This window comes from Cavia porcellus, unplaced genomic scaffold, assembly GCF_034190915.1.
Source record: "Cavia porcellus strain 051 isolate PalLab524CR breed Dunkin Hartley unplaced genomic scaffold, mCavPor4.1 scaffold_16, whole genome shotgun sequence".
NCBI lineage: Eukaryota > Metazoa > Chordata > Mammalia > Rodentia > Caviidae > Cavia > Cavia porcellus.
Genome location: NW_026947499.1, coordinates 42,587,748 through 42,611,018, shown reverse-complemented (window position 1 = coordinate 42,611,018; position 23,271 = coordinate 42,587,748). Strand labels below are relative to the sequence as shown.

The window sequence follows — 23,271 nt, the reverse complement described above, 5'->3', positions numbered from 1 at the left end:
TCATTGTTTCATTTTGACTAACTCTATTGTATTTCACTTGGTATTATTCTCTTCAAACTAAGAATAGAAAGAAATAAAAAAAAAAAAGAAATTCATGTCCACCAAATCAGCACTACAAAGAGTGTTCACAATATCCTAGACAGAGATAATAAAGTGAACAACATCAAACATCCTAATGAATGAACATATCAAGCAAGGTAAGCAGTTAAGTAAAAGAGAAAAATAAAGGAACCCACAAAATAAAAATAATTCAATAACATGATTCAGTCAGTACCTTTTAGGAATAATACTCAATGTAAATCATCTCAATTTCTCAATCAAAACACATAGATTGGCAGAATAGTTAAAAAAAATTGAATGTTAGGGGCTGGGGATTTAGCTCAGCAGCATAAGTACCTGCCTTGCAAGCAGGTGGTCGTGAGTTCGATCCCTGGTACCGATAAAAAGAAAAAAAAAATTGAATGTTGTATACAAAAGACACTTGTGATCCAGAGAGAAGCTCAAAGGATAGAAACAAAAGTCCATGCAACAATATTATGATCTGTGTCTAGATGTTCCCCTAAAATCTCATGGAAATCATAGGTGGGGCTTTTTCAGTGATGGATGGATCTATAGTATATGATGCTGGAACTGATTCATGGTGCAATGCTAGGACCAAGGGCACTAGGACTACAAGAATGTGTGCCACCAGCCCTAGGTAGTGTGGATAAGTATAAAGGATAGAAAGAGCTGTGATCGCCTCTTGTTTTCTTTGCTACCTTCTGCCCAGCATGAACTGTTTCTCCTCTATGATGCGTGTCAGCCATGTCACCCTACCTTTAAGCCAGCTGATTAAGGACTAAAACCTCTACAAACTTTGAGCTACATAAACCTTTCCTCCTTTAACTTTAGGTGTTGGATATTTTGTCTCAGTAATGAGAAAAGTAACTAAGACAAATGGGAACCCAAAACCAAGTAGGCATAGCTATCCTATTTTCATACAAAGTAGAATTTAACCTAAAACTTATTAGAAGAGATAAAGAAGCTCACTGTATTCAACAGGAAGACAAGAAACAATTTAACAGGATGAGATGAACAATTGTAAATATATATTTTCTGTGTACTGGCACACCAGTATTACTGAATATAAAAGGTCAGATAGACATTAACACAATTATACTTGAGAACCTCAGTATCCCACTGCCACAAAGAGACTAACTACATGAAAATAAACAAAGAAATAGCAGAGTTGAACATCTTCAAATAACCAAATTTTGCAGATATCTGCAGAATGTTTTACCCAAGAACAACAGAATTCACATGTCTCTCAGCAGCACACAAAACTTTCCCTCCAAAATAGATCACATACTAGGGAATAAAGCTTGATTAAAGAAATGCAAAAGAGCTGAAATAAATTCATGCATATTATAAAGTCACAGCACAAAGTAGAAAGCTGCAAGAGAAATCATAGAAATTATGCAAAGATAGAGAGATTAAACAATATACTCTTCAATAATCATCAGTCATAGAAGAAATCAAGGAAGAAAATAAAACATTCCTAGAATTAAATGAAAATGCTACTACAACATACTAGAACATACAGGACACAATAAAAGTAGTCCTAAGAGAGAAGTTTGTAGCTTAAAAGTCCACATTAGAAAAGCAGAATGATCCCAAATAGAGCAGCTCAAGAAAAATAAGAGCAATCCAAATCCAAATCCAAACTGGTATAAGGAAGGAAATTATAAAGGTCATAGTGGAAATTAATTTAAACAAAAGAAAAATACAAAGGAACAGTGAATCAAAGAGTTAGCTCTTTTAAACAATGAATAAAATAGATAAACTCTAGCCAAACTTACCAAAAGGAGGAAAGAAAAGACCCACTGTCTTGGTTACTTTTCTCTTGTTGCTGAGACAAAATACCTGACACCGAAAATGAAAAAAGGAAAGGTTTATTTAGCTTAGTCTTTGGAGGTTTCAGTCTATACTCAGCTGGCTAGAAGGGAGGGTGGCATGGCTGAAGGGTAACCATTCATTGCTGCTGTGGCAGATACCAAAAACAACCAGAGCAAAAGGGCAAAAGGGTGGAACATGCTTTTTTCTCTCCCTTATATTGTATATGCAGTATTTGCCCCAGAGCGGTGCCCCATTCACACCACCAATTCTAGCACCAGACAATGAACCAATCACAAACACTAGGTTCAGTCACTGTCAAAAGGTCCATTCCCCATGACCACATGAGGCTTTGGGGAGACATCCAAACACAAACCATAACATTCCATCTATGGTCCCCCAAAGACTCATGTACATCCTTTATGCAAAAGATACTTAGTCCATCTCCAAGTTACTACTAGTTACAGAAGTCCTACCAGTTTCAGCACTGCTGAAAAGTTTAAATACCATGTCTTATCTGAGATGTAAAACAAACTCTTAGATGTGAGCACTTGTACAAAAGTTAAACACTTACAACATTTAATGGCATGAGATAAACATTACTATTCCAAAGAGTACAAACGGGGATACAAAGGAATGGTACCAAAGAAAGTTCATAATCCAGCAGGGCAAACATTAAGTCCTGTAGTTCCAGATGGAACATATGGCAAATTGTGAGCTCAAAAGGCTTCAGTGTCTCCACCTTTATGGTGCTTCTGGGAGTTGTAGCTTCCATGGCTTGTCTCTCGAGCGTCCTCCTTTCAAGTTTCCTTAGACTATCCATCCTCCTGGCTTTTTCAAACTTCTGGGGTCTCCAGTGCACCTTTGGATTCATACTCACAGCTTCACACATTGCTCTCTCAGGGCACACTGCCTGGCCTCCTCCAAAAACCTGAATGTAAGCCTTTATAATCTCAGAAGTCTTGCATTCTGCATGTTCCTAAAACCAGTGCCATGTGGATGATGCCAAGGTCTGCTGCCAGCTGCAGCAGTAGCCAGACTTTCCTCTCTTTTGGCTATAGGGGTTGACTGCCTGGATCACTGAGCACTCAACCTGATTATGATGAACAAATTCTCTATGTCACTGCCACTTTGGAACATGGTGCTCTGTGGCTTTCTTCTCAAAGCAAATTCTTTCACTTCGGCAGTTTTCAGGCTGCAAATGATGGAGACCCATTGCTTCCTGTGATGCCCCAGGCCATCTTTTCTATTCCACTGTTCCTTCTCAGCAATCAAGATCTCCGCAGCTCTATCTTTACAGTCCACAGCTTTACTGGAGCTTTCTTTTGGGCTAACCTCACAACATTTTAAATCATGCCACTAGGCTCTCTGCTTTTGATTTGCAACGTAAATCTGACTTCAAAAGCCCACAACAATAGCCATGCCATCATCTCAACATTTGACTCACTCAAATTTTTTTTGCCAGATTGATTAATCTGCCCCCTTAATCTGTCTCAGACAAAATCTCTGAGTATGAGAAAAATGCAATCTTTCTGCCAAATCATAACACACTGAACTCCAACAATCAATGCAGTCTTTTTTCTCAGCAGAAACCTCCCATACCTTGTTTTTACCACTAGGATTTCTACCAGCCTTCTGATCTTCTGAGCTCTAACCAAAATCTCCATACAGAACAGCCCAAGGTATTCCAGCACTACTCTTTCAGGTGACACCTCCGAACCTTTCCAAACTCTTCCCCAAAGCTATTCCCAAAGCCTCTTGAACCACATGGTCAAGTACAGTCACAGTACCTACTCCACTCCTCTGGTACCAAATTCTGTCTTTGCTGAGACAAAATAACCCGTGCCCCAAATTAAGTAAGAAAATATTTATTTAGCTCACAGTTTGTGGACAGTTTCAGTCTATAATCGGCGGCTCAAGGCAGAGTGACACATGACAGAGGGCATCAGTTATATAGGCAGAAGACAGCAAAAGCAACAAGAGCAAGACAGGAGCTCACAAGAAGACTTTCTAACCCTTATATTGTATGTAGGCAGCACCCAACCTAGGGTGTGTGTAGCACTCATACCCATAATCCCAGCAGCAGATAATAAACCAATCACCAATGCTAGATTCACCCACATTTGAAAGGCCCATCTCCCATGAATGCTTGAGGCTTTGGGGGGGACACATATCATAACGCCCATATTAATGCAATTAGAAATAAAGGTGAAGTTGCAACACATACTGCCAAAACATAGTATTATACATAACTACTTTGAAAACCTATATTGTAATAAATGAGAAAATCTATGAAAAAATGGATATATTCTTGGATTCATGTAGATTACTCAAATCACATCAAGCAGATTAAAGGCTATAATTTAAAAAACAAAACACTTACCAACTAATAAAAGCCTAGAGCCCAATGAATGCACTGCTGAATTTTACATAAACATCAGGGAAAGACTAATGCTAAGGTTGCTGAAACTTTTCTACAAAATTAAGATGTGGAACACTGCCAAACTCATTCTTTGAAGCTAGCATTACCTTGACACTAAAATTAGACAAATACTTAACAACAACAGAAAGAGGAGAGGGAGGGGGAGGGGAAGGGAAGAGAAGAGAGAAGATTTCAGCAGTGCTAAAGGGGTGCAGGTTGAGGGGGAGGCGTTAAAAAAGGGGAAGGAGGAGGGAGAAAGAGGAAAGTGGGGGAAGGGGACAGAAGGGAACAAAGAAGGAAGAAGAAAAGTATGGACCAATTTCTCTTATGAACATAGATACAAAAATCTTAAACTATATATATATATATATATATGCATATATATATATATATATACACACACATACACATAAATGAAAACAAAATATAACAAAACATTTAAAAGATCCTACATTATGACCAATTTGATTTCATCCCTGGGATACAAGACTATTTCAACATACAGAAAACAATAAATATATATCACATAAAAATAAGGATAGAAAAATCACATGATTATTTCAATAAATGCAGAAAAAGCTTTTAAGAAAATCCAAACATTAACTATCCTTATTTGGAGATGACATGGTCATTTTCATACATGATCCAAAAATACTCTACCAAAAGACTCTTAGAACTAATAAATGAATTCAGCAAAGTATAAGGATACAAAGTAATTACACAAAAATCAACAGACCTCCTATCTGTCAAGAATGAACCCTCTGTGGAAAAAAAAAATCAGGAAACTAATCCCATTTAGGGTAGCCTTAAGAAAAGTTAAATACTTTGGAATTAACCTAACCAAGAAAATAAAACACATCTATAATGAAAACCATAGGCTCAGAGTTAGTGGTAAGCAGCAGAGAAAATGCCTCTTACAGAGTTGCCAGTCAGATGCTGGAATATATGTCTTCCTCAATGTGAGGAAGACAAGAAGGAAGCAAGTGGCTGTCCTTATGCCAGGAGGAATCTAAAGCATGGATTGAAGTCCATGAAGAGAGTGATGAGAGAAACTTCAATGAAGAAGGAGGTAGCTAGCTGGTGGCATGTTTTCCTTAGGACAAGGCTCACCGTGTTAAGGAGCAGTTCCAATCTGTAGATGGTCACAGTGACAGTGACAGCTAGTGACCCTGGAAACCTTGCAGAGACATGCAGCAATGCAGAGAAGCAGCAGATGAGAAGGACCACACAGACTGGCAGTGACTGTTTGGGTCTCCCTTTTGCCGTGGGAGAGAACTATTGGCCTGGAGCCATGCTGGAGAATAGCAGCCTGAGATCAGAACTCAGAACTGTGGCTGGCTTCATTTATCTAGAGGCTAAGACCAGGGCTCAGACCCATGGAAAGTTCTGGGAAGACAGTGAGTCAAATATGACTGACTACTCTTCACCAGAAAGTACAGGCCTACTGAGGTTACCCACTGCCCTGCCAAAAAGCTATGGCTGGCTTGCTGGGATAGATCAATACAGATTAGGCCTGTCTCTGCAGACAGTCTACCAGTGAAAGCAGAGGCAAACCTGGACAAAGCTGGAAGTGGCCTTTTTTTTTCCTTTCTGTTTTCTCCCTCCTCTCTATTATATTTGTTTTTGATTTCTAGTTTTTGCTTTCTTCTCTTTCTTTTTTAAACTTTCTTCTTTTTTTTTTTAACAGAACGAAGTAGATCAAAAGAAAACAATGTAAGAGACACAGATTTTAAAGCAAGACAACAGGAGTTCTTCATTGTCTATCATATTGTCTCTTGTTTTCTTCTAATTAGTTGTCTGTATCTTTACACACAATGAGTTCATACAAAATAAAATAGTATTAAACTGATCAGAACAGGATGATGAAGGCATTTTAGGACTTCAAAACCAGACAATAGGAAAATCAACAATGGTTGCCCTAATGTCTCTTGTTCTCTTCAAAATAGCTTCATGTATGTTAAATTAAACAATATATAACAGACTAAAATCACTCTGAACAAAGAGTAAAAGTATTGCTGGATTTCACAGCATGACACTAAAAAATCAGCATTGGGTACCATAGTGTCTCTTTTTCTTCAAAGTAGCTGTTCACTTCATCATGCATTTTACAATCAATTCTCATAAAACTGTTTAGGAGAAGTTCTACGCATGTATGAGTCTCTACATGTATACCTATCTTTCTTTCTTTCTTTCTTTCTTTCTTTCTTTCTTTCTTTCTTTCTTTTTCTTTCTTTCTTTCTTTCTTTTTCTTTCAGTCTTTTTGAGACAGGGTCTCAATATGCAGTTCAGGCTGACCTTGAGCTCATTTTGTAGCCTAGGCTGGTGAGGGAAACACAAAACAAAACACATTCCTAGATCACAAGCCAAAAATACAGATAAGTAACAACAGCAAAGAGCCCAAAACCGACAATATAGGCCTTCAAAAACTAGTATCTCAGGGAAAATGAGGGGGGAAGAAAAAAAGAAAAGGAAAAGAAAAAATACCTAAAATTACATAAACATATTTAGGATAGCTAAGATGATGGTGCTACAATTTTTTCTCTTTCTTTTCATTTTCTTTTCTTTCTTTTTCCTTCATCACTTGGTCTTGTTTTTATATTAAGTGTGAATGTGGTTTCTAGCCTCTTTGTTGTTCTTTTTCATCTCTTCCTTTGCTTCTTCCCTCCAGTCTTCTACACCAATTTCCTAACATTAACGTGATACGTGATACCCCTTGGTCCTCCAAACTTATTTCTAATCTCTTCTACTTCTTCCAATATTCTATTTTCTCCTTAAACTAGTTTAAATTTTAACCCCCAAGGGTAAAATTGACATATCAATTGAAATTTAATTGTATATTGCAAATAATTTTCCCGTTTGTTTTAGGTTTTGTTATATAACCACAAATGTAGTTCACATAGTTAAACGTGGCAAATTATGGGTTAGCTCAGTCTGTCACTTTCTAGGCTGTGTTTGATGCTATTGGTACCACTAGAGCAAACATTGATATAATTATTCTCAACAGCTGTTGATCCTGGTATTCCATGACTGAGACTGACCAAGGCTCACAGAAAATACTGTGGCGCAGTACCAAAGAACTAGGGACTCGATCAAAGAAACAACTTTCCATCTCCAACAACCTGAAGAGGTAACATCTTCCAACAGACTTAACACCCCCAAACCAGCTACATTTGGAAGATACCTCAGAAAAGTAGTCACCACTCAAGGGTCCTAACAACTCACCATGGGCACTTTACAACAATCACCTCAGGAATTAAACTTAAAGAAAGAAAAGAAAAGAAACGAAAAGACTTAAACAAAACTCCAGACACCTAGTTCGCCAAAGGCAAATCCAGGGGGCAATGAAGTAAGATAATCTTAAAGCCTCCTACCAGGCCTCTCTGAAATAGTAACAACAAAGCAATTGAATGAGGCTTTGGAAAAAATGAAATCAGAAATAATCTCTCAGATAACTACACAGATGGTGTCCAAAATCAGGACCATGCTTAGTGATGCTACAGTGGATACAAACAATAAAATAGATGTGCTTAAGAAAATTATGGAAGCTTAGCATAGGAAAGAAATGAGATTCATAAAGCAGAGTCAAGCAAATATCCAGGAGATATCCAGGAGAATAAAAATTTCATTGAACATATTCAAAACAGATTAGGCTAATGTGAGGACAGGATCTCTGACATGGAAAACTGGCTTCCACTTAACAATCAGGAAAAGAAAGATTCCTGAAAAACAGCAAGGGACCATGAGGAATCAAACCAGTAATGCTAGATGAAGTAAATAAGAATAACTTAATATTTATTAGAGCCCATGAAAAGGCAGGAGATGTTGAATAATATTAAAAAATGTTCATAGACATCATGGTGGAAAAGTTCCTTGGTAGACAAAAAGAACTTGACATACAAATAAGTGAGGCATATAGAATTCTTAATTGGCCATGACCAAAAACTATGTATAGCCAGGCATACCATAGCAGACTCCAGAAACTCAACAAAAAAATGAATCTTAAAAGCTATTAGGGAAAAGAAAACAAATCACCTATACAGGAAAGCCCATCAGAATTACAACTGAATTCCCAGCACAAACTCTCAAGTCAAGGAGAGACTGAAGTGAAGTATTCTAAATTCTAAAGGAAAATAACTTAAACCCAGATTGATGTACCCGCAAAACTGTCTTTCAAAACTGATGGAGAGGTGTCTAGAGGACTGTGGATATCTCAGCAAGCAGGCGAGCATGACCAGTTCCAGAGGCCCCGCGGGCTGTGGTAAGTCCCTAGTGCACTCTGCCTCAAGCCCAGACTCTTTGGGACCCCAGGCTTCCAGGTGCAGTGAAGTGGCTAAGTGGGTCTGAGGCATCTACACCTGCCTTCCCATTCCGGCTGCGCTTGGAGAACTGTGGAGCTTCCAACAAACAGGCGGGTGCACAGTGGCCCTGGAGCCCAGCTTATCTGGAACTACGGAGTTCTAAACAGGCAAAAGAGGGCCATTGTTTCTAGAGGCCCAGTGGCTTGGGGGAACTGGGTGCCAGAGTCCCAGGAGCTGTGAAAATGGAAGTGGATTTCCAACAGACCCTGAGGAAGCTTTCAAATAACACTTGAAACACAGAAATATAGGAAAATGACAAAAATGAAAGACCAAATTACAACCTCAAACCTCCAGCCCATCTCAAGAAACCCTAGGAGTGATGTATATAGAAGAAAATATATTCCACTCATCTCAAATATCGGACATAATAGCTACTGAAATTAACAAGCAACTCCAGGAAGCTTTAAAGGAATTTGAATTCGAAATAATCTCCCAAGTAAAAGAAGAAATGATAAAAGAAATGAAAGGGATTCTGAATATATCTAAAGAAAACACAGTTAAAAAATTGGAGGAACTAAACAAAAAGATAGAATCCCTAGATGAGCAATATAAGAAACAAACAGAATACATAATGCAGATGCACAGAGATATACAGGAAATAAAAAACTCCACTGAAAGCTGTAAAAACCGCCTCAATGAAAGTGAAGATAGAATTTCAGACCTTGAAGACAGGATTGCAGCTAGTGAACAGGAAAGGAAAGATTTTTTTAAAATAACAAGGAATCAGGAAATAACAATTCAATAACTGCAAGATGATGCAAAGAAAAACAACACAAGATTGATAGGGATTAATGAAAAAGAAGGAGACAACATAAAGGATGTCAAGAGGATATTTAGAGAAGTAATAGCTGAAAATTTCCCAAGCATGATGAGATCAGAAACCAACATCAGGTTCAGTGAAGCCTATAGAACTCCAAATAGTCATAACCAAAATAAAACTATACCCAGATATATAATAATCACCATCCCAGAAATGCAACAAAAGAATAGATTACTAAAAGCTGTCAGAGAGAAAAGACAGATCAGTTATAAAAGAAAACCTATCAGAATCACAGCAGACTTCTCATCACAAACAATAAAGTCAAGAAGAGCATGGAGTGAAGTATTCCAGATCCTAAAGCAAAATGATTTCCAACCTAGACTGATGTACCCTGAAAAACTATCATTCAAAATTGATGGTGAAATACGATACTTCCATGACAAAGAACAGCTGAAGAACTTCATGAACACCAAGCCAAACCTGCTAAAAATACTGAGAGACAGTTTAGATACACAAAGGAAAAAACCACTAAGCAAAGCAAATAATTAAACAGAACAGAAAGATAAAGATGCAACAGCAGAGAGATAACATGTCAACAATAAACCAGCATATAACAGTTATAATCATTAATGTAAATGGTCTCACAGCACCAATCAAAAGAAACAGACTAGCAAAATGGATCAAGAAACAAAACCCAACCATATGCTGTTTACAGGAAACCCATCTAACCCAGAAGGATACTCACAGACTGAAAGTCAAAGGATGGAAAACAGTACTTCATGCAGCAGGAATCCAAAAAAAAAAAAAAAAGCAGGAGTAGCCATTCTGTTTGCAGACAACGTGAAATTTAAACCAACAATGACCATAAAGGACAAAGAAGGTCACTACATACTCATTAGGGGAAAACTCCAAGAGGAAGAGATAACTATCTTAAATATATATGCACCAAACTCCAGAGCACCCAGTTATATAAAACAACTATTAACAGAAATGAAAACTCAAATTATCAGTAACACAATTGTAACAGGAGACCTTAATACGCCATTGACACCAAGGAACAAATCAAGCAGACAGAAAATGAGCAAAGAAATAACAGAACTGAATCACACCTGCGAACAAATGGACTTGATAGACATATACAGAATGTTCCACCCAACAACATCAGAATACACATTCTTCTCAGCAGTACATGGGTCATTCTCTAAAATAGACCATATATTAGCTCACAGAACATATATAAACAAATGCAAAAGAGTTGAAATCATCCCTTGCATGTTATCGGATCATAGCACTCTGAAATTAGAAATTAATGATAAAAGACACTGCAAAAATCCCACAAACACATGGCAAGTGAATAACACACTCTTGAGTAATCAGTGGGTCACAGAAGAAATTAAACAATACCTATAAGAAAATGAAAACGCAGATACAACTTACCGGAATCTGTGGGATGCAATGAAAGCATTCCTCAGAGGAAAATTTATTGCACTGAGTTCCCACATCAGGAAAACAGAATGAATACAAATAAATAACCTGATGCTACACCTCAAAGAGCTAGAAAAAGAAGAGCAAGTCAAGCCCAAAGCCAAAAGAAAAGAGGAAATTATAAAAATCAGAGCAGAAATCAATGCAATAGAGACTAAGAAAACAATCCAAAGAATCAATGAATCAAAGAGTTAGTTCTTTGAAAGAATAAATAAGATCGATAAGCGCCTAGCCAACCTTATTTTAAAAAGGGAAGAAAAAGCTCAAATTCATGCAATAAGAAATGAAAAAGGTGAAATCACTACAGACTCTACAGAAATACAGAAGATCATCAACACCTATTTCAAAAACCTCTACTCTCAAAGGTTTGATAACACAGAAGAAATACACAGATTCTTAGAAACATATGAAGTACCAAAGCTAGATCAAGAGGATGTAAAACTGCTGAATAACCCAATCTCTATTAATGAAGTTGAAAATGTAATTAAGTCCTTACCTACAAAGAAGAGCCCAGGCCCATATGGATTCACTGCAGAATTCTACAAGAAATACAAAGAAGCCCTAATGCCGACACTCCTCAAACTATTCAATGAAATTGAAAGGGAAGCAATCCTTCCTAAGTCATTCCTGGAAGCAAATATTACTCTAGTACCAAAACCTGAGAAAGACCCAACTAAAAAAGAGAACTATAGACCGATCTCCCTAATGAATACAGATGCAAAAATCCTCAATAAAATATTGGCAAATAGGATGCAGCAAATCATCAAGAAGATTATACACCATGACCAAGTGGGATTCATCCCAGGAATGGTTCAATGCAGGGATGGTTCAACATACGTAAATCAATAAATGTAATCCACCATATCAAGAAAGCCAAAAGTAAGAATCACATCCGGAGTGCCTGCAGAGGCCCCTTCCTTTGTCTGGAGGAGGAGGGATCCCGGGTTCCTGGGGCGCCTCGGCCTGTGCCCGGCCGCGCCTGGCCGTCGGTGTGCAGAGGAGGAGCTGCGCGGATCCTGAGCGCCTGCAGAGGCCCCTTCCTTTGTCTGGAGGAGGGGGGATCCCGGGTTCCTGGGGCACCTCGGCCTATGCCCAGCCGCGCCTGGCCGTCGGTGTGCAGAGGAGGAGCTGCGCGGATCCTGAGCGCCTGCAGAGGCCCCTTCCTTTGTCTGGAGGAGGGGGGATCCCGGGTTCCTGGGGCACCTCGGCCTGTGCCCAGCCGCGCCTGGCCGTCGGTGTGCAGAGGAGGAGCTGCGCGGATCCGGAGCGCCTGCAGAAGCCCCTTCTTTTGTCTGGAGGAGGGGGGATCCCGGGTTCCTGGGGCACCTCGGCCTATGCCCAGCCGCGCCTGGCCGTCGGTGTGCAGAGGAGGAGCTGCGCGGATCCTGAGCGCCTGCAGAGGCCCCTTCCTTTGTCTGGAGGAGGGGGGATCCCGGGTTCCTGGGGCACCTCGGCCTGTGCCCAGCCGCGCCTGGCCGTCGGTGTGCAGAGGAGGAGCTGCGCGGATCCGGAGCGCCTGCAGAAGCCCCTTCTTTTGTCTGGAGGAGGGGGGATCCCGGGTTCCTGGGGCACCTCGGCCTGTGCCCAGCCCCGCCTGGCCATCGGTGTGCGGAGGAGGAGCTGCGCGGATCCGGAGTGCCTGCAGAGGCCCCTTCCTTTGTCTGGAGGAGGAGGGATCCCGGGTTCCTGGGGCGCCTCGGCCTGTGCCCGGCCGCGCCTGGCCGTCGGTGTGCAGAGGAGGAGCTGCGCAGATCCTGAGCGCCTGCAGAGGCCCCTTCCTTTGCCTGGAGGAGGGGGGATCCCGGGTTCCTGGGGCGCCTCGGCCTGTGCCCGGCCGCGCCTGTCCATCGGTGTGCAGAGGAGGAGCTGCGCGGATCCGGAGTGCCTGCAGAAGCCCCTTCCTTTGTCTGGAGGAGGAGGGATCCCAGGTTCCTGAGGCACCTCGGCCTGTGCCCAGCCGCGCATAGCCATCTGCGTGCAGAGGAGGAGCTGGGTGGATCCGGAGTGCCCGCAGGAGGCCCTTCCGTTGTCTGGAGGACTGTGGGTATCTCTGCAAGCAGGGAGGGATCACAGGCTCCTGAGACACTGCGGTCTGTGGTGAGTACCCTAACCCGGCTGCGATCCAAGAGCTGTGGGTCTACCAAGGGGCAGGTGGGCGCACAGTGTCCCTGAGGGCCAGCTTGTCTGGAACCGCGGAGTTCTGAACAAGCAGAGGAGGGCCATTGGTTCTGCAGGCCCAATGGCCTGGGGTAGAGTGGTGCCAGAGTCTCAGTAGCTGCAAATATAGAAGGGGATTTTCAACAGATCCTGAGGAGGCTTTCAAATAACACTTGAAACACAGAAATATAGGAAAATGACAAAACGAAAGACCAAATTACAACCTCAAACCTCCAGCCCATCTCAGGAAACCCTAGGAGAAATGTATTTAGAAGAAAATATATCCCATCCTCCTCATATATCAGACACAATAGCTACTGAAGTTGACAAGCAACTCCAGGAAGCTTTAAAGAAATTCAAACTCGAAATAATATCCCAGATAAAAGAAGAAATGATAAAAGAAATGAAAGAGATTCTAAATATATCTAAAGAAAACACAGATAAAAAATTGGAGGAACTAAACAAAAAGATAGAATCCCTAGATGAGCAATATAAGAAACAAACAGAATACATAATGCAGATGCACAGAGATATACAGGAAATAAAAAACTCCACTGAAAGTTGTAAAAACCGCCTTAATGAAAGTGAAGATAGAATTTCAGACCTTGAAGACAGGATTGCAGCTAGTGAACAGGAAAGGAAAGATCTTTTAAAAATAACAAGGAATCAGGAAACAACAATTCAACAACTGCAAGATGATGCAAAGAAGAATAACATAAGAATGATAGGGATTAATGAAAAAGAAGGAGACAACATAAAGGATATCAACAGGATATTTAGAGAAGCAATAGCTGAAAACTTCCCAAGCATGAGATCAGAAACTGACATCAGGATCAGTGAAGCATATAGAACTCCAAATAGTCATAACCAAAATAAAACTACACCCAGACATATAATAATCACCATCCCAGAAATCCAACACAAGAATAGATTATTAAAAGCTGTCAGAGAGAAAAGACAGATCACTTATAAAGGAAAACCTATCAGAATCACAGCAGACTTCTCATCACAAACAATAAAGTCAAGAAGAGCATGGAGTGAAGTATTCCAGATCCTAAAGCAAAATGATTTCCAACCTAGACTGATATATCCTGCAAAACTATCATTTAAAATAGATGGTGAAATACGATACTTCCATGACAAAGAACAGCTGAAGAACTTCATGAACACCAAACCAACCCTGCAAAAAATATTGAAAGACAGTTTAGATACACAAAGGAAAAAACCACTAAGCAAAGCAAATAATTAAACAGAACAGAAAGATAAAGATGCAACAGCAGAGAGATAAGAATCCTACAATTAACCAACATTTAACAGTAATAACCATTAATGTAAATGGTCTCAATGCACCAATCAAAAGAAACAGACTAGCAGAATGGATCAAGAAACAAAATCCAACCATATGCTGTTTACAGGAAACCCATCTAACCCAGAAGGATACTCACAGACTGAAAGTCAAAGGATGGAAAACAATTCTTCATGCAGCAGGAATCCAAAAAAAGGCAGGAGTAGCCATTCTATTTGCAGACAATGTGAACTTTAAACCAACAATGACCATAAAGGATAAAGAAGGTCACTACATACTCGTAAGGGGAAAACTCCAAGAGGAAGAGATAACTATCTTAAATATATACGCACCAAACTCCAGAGCGCCCAGTTATATAAAACAGTTATTAACAGAAATGAAAACTCAAATTATCAGTAACACTATTGTAACAGGAGACCTTAATACGCCATTGACACCAAGGGACAGATCGACCAGACAGAAAATGAGTAACGAAATAACAGAACTGAATCATACCTGTGAACAAATGGGTTTGATAGACATATACAGAATGTTCCACCCAACAACATCAGAATACACATTCTTCTTAGCAGTACATGGATCATTTTCTAAAATAGACCATATATTAGCTCATAGAACATATTTAAACAAGTGCAAAAGAGCTGAAATCATCCCTTGCATGTTATCGGATCACAGCGCTCTGAAATTAGAAATTAACGATAAAAGATACTGCAAAAATCCCACAAACACATGGAAACTGAATAACACACTCTTGAGTAACCAGTGGGTCACAGAAGAAATTAAAGAAGAAATCAAACAATACCTAAAAGAAAATGAAAATGCAGATACAACTTACCGGAATCTGTGGGATGCAATGAAAGCCGTCCTGAGAGGAAAATTTATTGCACTGAGTTCCCACATCAGGAAAACAGAACGAATACTAATAAATAACTTGATGCTACACCTCAAACAGCTAGAAAAAGAAGAGCAAGTCAAGCCCAAAGCCAAAAGAAGAGAGGAAATTATAAAAATCAGAGCAGAAATCAATGCAATAGAGACTAAGAAAACAATCCAAAGGATCAACAAATCAAAGAGTTGGTTCTTTGAAAGAATAAATAAAATCGATAAGCCCCTAGCCAACCTTATTAAAAAAAGGGAAGAAAAAGCTCAAATTCATGCAATAAGAAATGAAAAAGGAGAAGTCACTACAGACCCAATAGAAATACAGAAGATCATCAACACCTATTTCGAAAACCTCTACTCTCAAAAGTTTGATAACACAGAAGAAATAGACAGTTTCTTAGAAGCATATGAAGTGCCAAAGCTAGATCAAGAGGATGTAAAATTGTTGAATAACCCAATCTCGGTTACTGAAATTGAAAATGTAATTAAGTCCTTACCCACCAAGAAGAGCCCAGGCCCAGATGGATTCACTGCAGAATTCTACAAGAAATACAAAGAAGACCTAATGCCGACACTCCTCAAACTATTCAATGAAATTGAAAGGGAAGCAATCCTTCTTAAGTCATTCCTGGAAGCAAATATCACTCTAGTACCAAAACCTGAGAAAGACCCAACTAAAAAAGAGAACTATAGACCGATCTCCCTAATGAACACAGATGCAAAAATCCTCAATAAAATATTGGCAAATAGGATCCAGCAAATCATCAAGAAGATTATACACCATGACCAAGTGGGATTCATCCCAGGAATGCAAGGATGGTTCAACATACGCAAATCAATAAATGTAATCCACCATATCAATAAAGCCAAAAATAAGAATCACATGATCATTTCTATAGATGCAGAAAAAGCCTTCAATAAGGTCCAACATTTATTCATGATAAAAACTCTACAGAAAATTGGAATAGATGGTCTTTACCTCGATATAATAAAGGCCATTTATGACAAACTAACAGCCAGCATCATACTAAATGGCCAAAAATTGAAAGCCTTTACTTTAAAATCAGGCACAAGACAAGGATGTCCTTTATCACCACTCCTATTTAATATAGTACTGGAAGTACTAGCCAGAGCAATTAGGAAAGAAAGAGAAATAAAAGGGGTAAAGATAGGAAAAGAAGAAGTTAAGTTGTCATTGTTTGCAGATGACATGATACTCTACATAGAAGACCCCCTAAGCTCCATTGAAAGACTCTTAGATACAATAAATAAATTCTGTAATGTGGCTGGATACAAAATCAATACTCAGAAATCAATAGCATTCCTATACACAAACAACAAAACCACAGAGAGGGAAATAAGGGAAACTGGACTATTCACATTAGCAAGCAAAAAAATGAAACATTTAGGAATTACTCTTACGAAAGAAGTGAAAGACTTATACAGTGAAAACTATATTACACTGAAAAAGGAAATTGAAGATGATCTCAGAAAATGGAAAGACATCCCTTGCTCATGGATAGGAAGAACAAACATTGTGAAGATGGCCATTCTCCCAAAACTCTTATATAGATTCAATGCAATCCCAATAGAAATACCATCAACATACCTTATAGATCTAGAGAAATCACTCCTAAATTTCATCTGGAACCAGAAGAGACCTAGAATCGCAAAAGCAATTCTAAGCAGCAAAGACAAAGCAGGAGGCATCACAATCCCTGACTTGAAATTATACTACAAAGCAACAGCAGTAAAATCAACATGGTATTGGAATCAAAACAGAGCTGAAGATCAATGGAATAGATTAGAAGATACAACCACAACTACAAACACACTCAACCACCTTATTTTTGATAAAGGAGCCAAGCAGGTTCACTGGAAGAACGACAGTCTCTTTAATAAATGGTGCTGGAAAAACTGGCTCTCCATTTGCCGAAAACTAAAGCTAGACCCATGTCTATCACCATGTACTAAATTAAAATCTAAATGGGTCAAAGATCTGAATATTAAAACAGAAACGCTAAATCTATTGGAAGACAAATTGGGTAGAAACCTTGGAGACATAGGAGTAGGTAGAGAATTCATGAATAGGACTCAAACTGCACGGGAAATACTTCCCAGAATCAATAACTGGGACCACTTCTTATTAAAAAGTTTTTGCATGTCAAAAGAAATCTCCAGCATAGTGAAAAGAAAACCCACAAACTGGGAAAAGACTTTAGTGAACTCTCTCTCAGACAAGGGACTCTTGTCTAAAACATATAAAGAATTAAAAACACTCAGACCTCCAAACTTCAAAGATCCAATCCAAAAATGGGCATCTGAGATGAATACGCAATTCTCAGATGAAGAAATGCAAATGGCAAATAAATACATGAAAAAATGCTCATCATCATTGGTCATTAGAGAAATGCAAATTAAAACCACACTGAGATACCATCTCACTCCTGAAAGAATAGCCAGGATCAAGAAAACCAACAACAACAAATGCTGGAGAGGCTGTGGGAAAAAGGAACTCTCCTGCACTGTTGGTGGGAGTGTAGACTGGTACAGCCTTTGTGGAGGTCTGTCTGGAGGTTTCTCAAAAAGTTGGGATTGGAAATCCCATTTATTCCAGCTATTCCACTTCTAGGCATATAGAACTGAAAGCATCATACCACAGGGATATATGTGCACCTATGTTTATAGCAGCACAATTTGTAATCGCCAGATCTTGGAAACAAGCCAAGTGTCCATCAACTGAGGAATGGATAAAAAAGTTGTGGTATTTCTATACAATGGAGTATTACTCAGCTATAAAGAAGGATCACATTGAGATATTTATCAATAAATGGGCGCAGCTTGAGACCATACTCGTAAGTGAAATAAATCAATCTCGCATGTGTGAATACCGAATAGTTTCCCTAATGTAAGCAATGATTCAAATATATAAAAATATGTGATAATCATGATTCCCCATTATGTGGCCTTGAAGCCTTATAAAATTTTCACTTATTAATTAGAAAGGCTTTATTCTGGGCTTTTTGATATGGAAATATTTGAAGCTATAGTATATGAAGTTTTATCCAAATATTTTAAGGAAAAAGACAGACACTATGGTAACTACTATTCTTTAAAAAAAATTATTTAGCTATTTCTTATGTTTATTTTAATTAAGGGAAAAATTTAAAAAATTAGGATATATAGTAGTAACTCTTTTTGATCTCCTATTAACTTGTTTTGAAGTCCTGTAATACTCCCAAGATCTTGTTTTGACTGATTAGACTCTGTTCCATTCTGTGCGATAGTAGCAAGTCTGAGGGTATAGGCAACTAATTTGAAGGCAATAAGATTCACAAAGATGCCCATTCTGGTTTGACTATTGTCTCCTTTGGAAGTCCTGTAATGTTCACAATGCCTAAGTTTTATTGGTCTTGTTCTCCACTGCTTTGTCCAACTTTATAATATCTAATGAGATAGACAATTCCTTTTAAGGAAACAAGAGACAATGTTGATAACCATTGTTAATAACCTTGTACTCTGTTCTACATCATGTGCTATGTCTATCCTTGGTTTTGACTTACAGCTTTGTTTTGCCATATTTGACTTTATTCTCTCCCCCCCCAAAAAAGTAATAAGAACTAAGGAGTAATAAAATCCAAAATGTGTAAATTTTGTTGTAAAAAAGAGAGGGAGGGAAAAAGAAAAAACAGCTCTAATGGATATAACAGCAAGTGTGTTTAGGGATGTTAAATAGCTGACTATATTAATGTTTTTGGATCATTGAACACAGCTGTTTGCAGTCTCTCTGTTTGAATGTCTACTTTGTATTCTTTGATACTGTGATTTGAGCAACTATTTCCAAGATGATAATATGTAATCTATTAACAGGTGATTTTTTACTGTTATGGTTTTTTTTTGTAGTTCTGTATTATGTGTAACCTTACACTGCTTTGTTTTGTTTTGTGTTTTTCTCTTTTTCCTCTTAAATAAAAAAAAAACAAAAGTAAGAATCACATGATCATTTCTATAGATGCAGAAAAAGCCTTCCATAAGGTCCAACATTCATTCATGATAAGAACTCTACAGAAAATTGGAATAGACGGTCTTTACCTCAATATAATAAAGGCCATTTATGACAAACCAACAGCAAGCATCATAAACTGCCAAAAATTGAAAGCCTTTACTTTAAGGCATAAGACAAGGATGTCCTTTATCACCATTCCTATTTAATATAGTACTAGAAGTACTAACCAGAGCAATTAGACAAGAGAGAGAAATAAAAGGGGTAAAGATAGAAAAAGAAGAAGTTGAATTATCACTGTTTGCAGATGACATGATAGTCTACATAGAAGACCCCCTAAACTCCATTGAAAGACTCTTAGATATAATAAATGAATTCATTAATGTAGCTGGATACAAAATCAATACCCAGAAATCAATAGCTTTCCTATACACGAACAACAAAATCACGGACAGGGAAATAAGAGAAACCACACTCTTAACACTAGCAAACAAAAAAATGAAATATTTAGGAATTACTCTTATGAAAGAAGTGAAAGACCTATACAGGGAAAATTATAATACACTGAAAAAAGAAATTAAAGATGATCTCAGAAAATGGAAAGACATCCCTTGCTCATGGATAGGAAGAACAAACATTGTGAAAATGGCCATTCTCCCAAAACTGTTATACAGATTCAATGCAATCCCAATAAAAATACCATCAACATACCTTATAAATCTAGAGAAATCACTCCTAAAATTCATCTGGAACCAGAAGAGACCTAGAATAGCAAAGGCAATTCTAAGCAGCAAAGGCAAGGCAGGAGGCATCACAATCCCTGACTTGAAGTTATACTACAAAGCAACAGTAGTAAAATCAACATGGTACTGGAATCAAAACAGAGACAAAGATCAATGGAATAGATTAGAAGATACAACCACAACTACAAACACACTCAACCACCTTATCTTTGATAAAGGAGCCAAGCAGGTTCACTGGAAGAACGACAGTCTCTTTAATAAATGGTGCTGGAAAACTGGCTCTCCATTTGCTGAAAACTAAAACTAGACCCAAGCCTATAACCATGTACTAAATTAAAATCTAAATGGATCAAAGATTTGAATATTAAAACAGAAACAATAAATCTATTGGAATACAGATTAGGTAGACACCTTGAAGACATAGGGATAGGTAGAGAATTCATGAACAGGACTCAAACTGCACAGGAAATACTTCCCAGAATCAATAACTGGGACCACCTCTTATTAAAAAGTTTCTGCATGTCAAAAGAAATCTCCAGCATAGTGAAAAGAAAACCCACAAACTGGGAAAAGATCTTAGTGAACTCCCCCTCAGACAAGGGACTTTTGTCTAAAACATATAAAGAATTAAAAAAACTCAGACCCCCAAAATTCAAAGATCCAATCCAAAAATGGGCATCTGAGATGAATACGCACTTCTCAGATGAAGAAATACAAATGGCAAATAAATACATGAAAAAATGTTCATCATCATTGGTCATTAGGAAATGCAAATTAAAACCACACTGAGATTCCATCTCACTCCTGAAAGAATGGCCAGGATCAAGAAAACCAACAACAATAAATGCTGGAGAGGCTGTGGGAAAAAGGAACTCTCCTGCACTGTTGGTAAGAGTGCAGACTGGTACAACCTTTGTGGAGGTCAGTCTGGAGATTTCTCAAAAAACTGGGATTGGAAATCCCATTTATTCCAGCTATTCCACTTCTAGGCATATTCCCAGAAGAACTGAAAGCATCATACCACAGTGATATATGTGCACCTATGTTTATAGCAGCACAATTTGTAATCGCCAGATCTTGGAAACAAGCCAAGTGTCCATCAACTGAGGAATGGATAAAAAAGTTGTGGTATTTCTATACAATGGAGTATTACTCAGCTATAAAGAAGGATCACATTGAGATATTTATCAATAAATGGGCGCAGCTTGAGACCATACTCGTAAGTGAAATAAATCAATCTCGCATGTGTGAATACCGAATAGTTTCCCTAATGTAAGTAATGATTCAAATATATAAAAGTATGTGGTAATCATGATTTCCAATTAAGTGGCCTTGAAGCCTTATAAAGTTTTCACTTATTAATTGGAATAGCTTTATTCTGGGCTGCTTGATATAGAAATATTTGAAGCTATAGTATATGAAGTTATATTCAAATATTTCAAGGAAAAAGACACTATGATAACTACTATTAAGTCGGGTTATTTGGTGGTGAAGCACTAGGTTGCTGAAACTGTCATGCTTTGACCTGTACTGTTATGTTGTTATGTCCTCTTTTATCTCAATCTCTCCCTTATTCATTAAAAAAATTATTTCGTTATTTTTTATGATTTTTTTAATTAAGGGGAAAATTTTTTTAAAAAATTAACAGGATATATAATAGTAACTTTTTTTGATTTCCTATTAACTTGATTTAAAGTCCTGTAATACTCCCACTATCTTGTTTTGACTGAATAGACCGTTCCGTTCTGTATGATAGTATCAAGTTTGAGGGTATAGGCAACTACTTTGAAGGCAATAAGATTCACTGTGATGCCCATTCTGGTTTGACTATTATCACCTTTTGAAGTCCTGTAATGTTTACAATGTTTAGGTTTTATTGGTCTTATTCTCTACTGTTTAGTTCAACTTTATAATACCTAATGAGATAGACAATTCTTTTTAAGGAAGCAAGAGGCATTATGGTAACCATGGTTGATAACCTTGTACTCTTTTTACATCATGTGCTATGTCTATTCTTGGTTTTGACTGACAGCTTTGTTTTACCATATTTGGCTTTATTCTCTTCCAAAAAAGAAAAAAAAAGGAATAAGAACTAAGGAGTAATAAATCCCAAAATGTGTAAATTTTGTTGTAAAAAACAGAGGGAAAAAAAGTGCTCTAAAGGATACAACTGCAAGTGTGTTTAGCGGTGTTAAATACATGACCACATTAATGTTTTTGGTTGGATCACTGAAAACAACTGTTTGCAGTCTCACTGTTTGAATGTCCACTTTGTATCCTTTGATACTGTGACTTGAGCAACTATAAGATGATAATGTGTAATCTACTAACTGGTGATTTCTGGTTTTTTGTTTTGTTTTGTTTTAGTCTGTATTACTTGTACCCTTACACCACTTTGTTTTGTTTTGTTTTTTCTCTTTTTCCTTTTAAATAAAATTTAAAAAAAACTGATGGAGAAATAAGATACTTCCATGACAAAAAACAGCTGAGGATATTCATAACCACCAAGCCAGCACTCTAAAATGTTCTAAAGGACATTCTAGAAAGAGATAATAAGGACTACAGCTCTGTGCAAACAATAAGAGGGAAGAGGGACAAAGCCAACAATTAGAAAGAAGGGAAAAAAGCCAACAACAGGAAGATTCATGACAAGGATAAGTCAATATATATAAATTAGAATCATCAGTGTTAATGTTCTCAATTCATCAATCAAAAGTCACAGACTGGATGAATGGATCAAGAAGCAAGATCTAACAATATGTTGTACAGAAAAAAAATTTAATTCAAAAGAAATTCATGAACAGAAAGTAAAAGGATGGAAAATAATACCCTATGAGACAAAGCCAGAAAAAAGCAACGATTAGCTTTTTCTTTGCAGACAAAGTTGATTTCAAGTCAAGGTTGATTAATAGAGACAAAGAAGATCACTACTACATCCTTGTAAAGGGAACAATCCAAGAGGAGCAGATAACAATCATAGATACATATGCAACAAATACCAGGGCACCCAACTACATAAACCAAATACTAACGGACATGAAAAATCAAATAAGCCCTAATACAATTGTATTGAGAGATCTGGACTTAGTAGATGTTTATAGAGTGTTCCACCCCACAACATCAGAATACACATTCTTTGTAGCTGCATAGGAGACTGTCTCAAAAACAGACCATATACTGGATCATAAACATGCTTAAGCAAATGAAAAGAGACTGAAATTACCCGATGAATACTATCAGACCACAGTGCACTGAAATTTCAAATCCATGGCAAAAAGAAACC

General features: G+C 38.0%; 1 protein-coding gene across 5 annotated transcripts in view; it reads right to left on the bottom strand.

Moving 5' to 3' along the window:
- Snx29 (sorting nexin 29) overlaps window positions 1-23,271 on the bottom strand; it is a 560,183-nt gene that overhangs the window by 75,367 nt on the left and 461,545 nt on the right. Inside the window, exon 19 of one of the 5 annotated variants that reach the window (XR_010039850.1) lies at window positions 1,839-1,902. The exons of the other annotated variants lie outside the window; for them this stretch is intronic. The gene's annotated coding sequence lies outside the window, so the exon portion shown is untranslated. The remainder of the gene's footprint in view (window positions 1-1,838; window positions 1,903-23,271) is intronic. 5 annotated transcript variants of the gene reach the window in all.